We start from the raw sequence: 3795 nt of genomic DNA, 5'->3' as shown, positions 1-3795 counted from the left end.
TTTTCTTTCCTTTTTTTTTTTAATTGGAGTATAATTGCTTTACAATGGTGTGTTAGTTTCTGCTATATAACAAAGTGAACCAGCTATACATATACATATATCCCCATAGCTCCTCCCTCTTGCGTCTCCCTCCCACCCTCCCTATCCCACCCCTCTCGGTGGACACAAAGCACTGAGCTGATCTCCCTGTGCTATGCGGCTGCTTCCCACTAGCTATCCATTTTACATTTGGTAGTGTATTATTTCTCTGCGGTTTTTCTTTGGCTGCGTTGGGTCTTCGTTGCTGTGCGTGGGCTTTCTCTAGTTGCGGCGAGCAGGGGCTACTCTTTGTTGTGGTGCACGGGCTTCTCATTGCAGTGGCTCCTCTTGTTGCAGAGCACAGGCTCTAGGAGCTCAGGCTTCAGTAGTTGTGGCTCACGGGCTCTAGAGCGCAGGCTCAGTAGTTGTGGTGCATGGGCTTAGTTGCTCCGCGGCATGTGGGATCTTCCCGGACCAGGGCTCAAACCCGTGTTCCCTGTGTTAGCAGGTGGATTCCTAACGACTGTGCCACCAGGGAAGCCCTCTGCATTATTTTTAAAGTACCCGTTCTAAGGCTTAGAATATCTATCCTTAACCTTTCATAGCCTACTTAGAGTTAATATTGAATCTCTTCAGACAGAAGGACGATCATCCTTTACGCTATAGTTGTAATATACACATTACACCTAAATACATCATAAATCCCACAATACAATGTTCTAAAATTTGCTTTTAACAATCAGATGCATTTTTTAAAAATTAAAAGGGAAAAAAGTCTTCTATATTTATGCAGCAATTTACGATTTCTGAAACTCTCCATTCATTCCTGAAGATCTGAATTTCCTCTGGTGTCACTTCCCCTCAGCTTTCTTCTTCTGGCACTCTAAGAATCTTGTTTCTCTGCTTCCAGGACTCTACAGTTCATGGGAAGCCCATCGCCATTCAAATTACTGTTCCCCTGTATATGATGTCACTTTTTTTCTGAATGTTTTCAAGATTTTCTTGCTATCATTGGTTTTCAGCATTTTGACTATGATAAGCCAATGCAGTTTTCTTTATATTTACACTCTTCAGGGTTTGCTGAGCTTCCCGAATCTTAACCAAATGTGGTTAACCAAATCTACAGTTTGGGGGTATTATTTCTTCAAATATTTACTATCCTATCTCTTTCTCTCCTCTCCTTTCGAGACTTCAGTAACATGTTCTATCTTTTGATATGGTCCACAGGTCCCTGAGGCTCTGTTCACTACCTTTTTTCCAATTTTTTTTCCCTCTCTTCAGATTTGATCATTTCTGTTGATCTACCTTCAAGTATAGAGACTCTTTCCTATCATCTCTCTTCCACTCTTAATCTCATCCATGAAATTTATTTCAGATATTGTATTTTTCAATTTGAAAATTTCCATTTGGTTCTTTTCATGTTTTCTATTTCTCTGCTGAAATTTCCTACCTTTTCATTCATTACAAGTATATTTTACTTTAACTCAACAAGCACAGTTATAATAGCTGCATTAAAGTCCTTGTCTGATCATTTCAACATATGGCTCATCTCAAGGTTGCCCTCTGTTGTCTTTTCCCTCCAGAATGGGTCACATGGGCTTCCCTGGTGGCGCAGTGGTTGAGAGTCCGCCTGCCGATGCAGGGGACACGGGTTTGTGCACCGGTCCGGGAAGATCCCACAGGCTGCGGAGCGGCTGGGTCTGTGAGCCATGGCTGCTGAGCCTGCGCGTCCCGAGCCTGTGCTCCGCAACGGGAGAGGCCACAACAGTGAGAGGCCCGCGTACCGCAAAAACAAAAACAAAAACAGAAGGGCTCACGTTTTCCATGTTCTTCACATGTTGAATAATTTTAACTGTATCCTATACATCGTGAAGGTTACGTTTTGAAGACTCTAGATTCTGTTATATCCCTCTGTGGCAAGCAGAATAATGGCCCTCTCAAAGATGACAACATCCAAACTTCTGGAACCTGTGAATATGTTATATTACACAGCAAAAGGGAATTAAGGCTGCAGATGGAATTACAGTTGCAAACTGGATGACCTTAAAATAGGAAGATTATACTGGATTATCCAGGTGGGCCCAATGTATCACAGGGGTCCTTAATAGTGAAAGAGGGTAGCAGAAAGAAAAGCCAGAGTCAAAGTGATCAATACAAGAAGGATTCAACCCAATGTTTCCCTGGTCGGGGAACTAGATCCCACATGCCGCAACTAAAAAAAATTAAAAAAAAAAAGATGCCGCACACAGCAATGAAGATTCCGCATGTTGCAACTAAGACCCGGTGCAGCCAAAAAAATATAATAATAAAAATAAATAAATAAATATTTTTAAAAAAAAGAAATGTTTAGGTCAAAGAAAATGTATAATATTAATATATTGGTCTTTATACCAGGACAATCATAAAATATAATTTTTAATACTGTTTTTTGGAGAAAAGGGCCTATGAAGGCAAAAGTACCTAGAGTCCATGAAAAGTTATTATGAGGTCCTGGCAGCAAAAACCTTTTAACTGGTCTTTCTCTTCCATGAGTGCATGTGTATAATCCACTCTCCATTCACTAAACTGAGTAATCTTGTTGTCCTTGCTTAAAGTATGATTTCTATACAGTAAGGTGCACAACCCTTAAGTGTACAACCTGACGTACATAAATATACACTTGTGTAACCACCACCCACATCAAAATACTAAATAATCCTTTTCCAAATTTTATTCAAGTCATGACATTCCCTTGCATAAAATCTTTCCGTGCTTTCCCAATCCACTTGGAAGAAAATCCAAACTCCTAAACCTGGTTCACAGAGCCTCACATGATCCAACCCCTACCTATTTCTTAAACCTCATCTTGTACGACGCTCCCCCCTCCCTCACCAAACTCCAGCTACCAGCTTTTAAATTCCTCCACCTGCCAACATGTTCCTGCCCTGGAGCATTTGATCTGGTAGTGCACCCTCTACCTTCTGCTAAAGCTCTTCACAGGTCTGGCTCTTTGTAATTCAGATCTCAGTTTACATGTCACTTCCTCAGAGGACTTCCCTGACCATGCAATCTAAAGTTGCACAAAATCACTTTTATTAAGTCACCTTAATTACCTGCAGAGTGCTTATCATTTCTAATATTTTATTTATTCACTGCTTATTGTCTCACTGAACTGTAACATCCTTTGGAGCAGTTTTATTCTCCGTTGTACCCAAAACGCCAACAACAGTGCCTGACACATGGTAAGCGCTCAATGAAATTTTTCATTGAATTAACTACTATCTATGATAAAAATATAGCATTAGCTAGAGGAAGCGTGGATGGCACTCGGCTGTGAAATCCTAAGGGCCTGAGTTTGACTTAATTTAGTCAGTAAAATGAAGGCTTAAAAGAGGTAAAAGCCCGTGGCAAGTAAGCGTTCAATATTTGTTACTTATTCCTTCTAAACATGCCCAATTAAAACCATCCTTAAGCAGAATACTGGGTTTGTTTTGCTTTAACAAAAAGCAATTTACAAAGAAACTCAAAATCTTCCCTTTCAGGAAACCAATTGTGGCACGCCCATTCTGAGTTCCAGCCAGCTGCCATTCGGTGCCAGAGAGGTGGAACCTGCAAGCGCGGCCTCGCCCCTTCCGCACCGGCCGGAAGTCTGCGGATCAGGAGACCCCGCCCCGGGCTCAGACCCTGCCCCTCGTCCGCGCGTAGCCCTACGTAAAGCGGGGTTTCGCGACAGCCCAGGCCCCACCCCTTTGGCCACATGTCGCGCAGGTCTTCCCGTCGGACGCCGCGCCACCTCCT

Source organism: Globicephala melas, chromosome 10, assembly GCF_963455315.2.
Source record: "Globicephala melas chromosome 10, mGloMel1.2, whole genome shotgun sequence".
NCBI lineage: Eukaryota > Metazoa > Chordata > Mammalia > Artiodactyla > Delphinidae > Globicephala > Globicephala melas.
The sequence above is the reverse complement of the archived record's forward strand: the minus strand, read 5'-3'. Positions refer to the sequence as shown.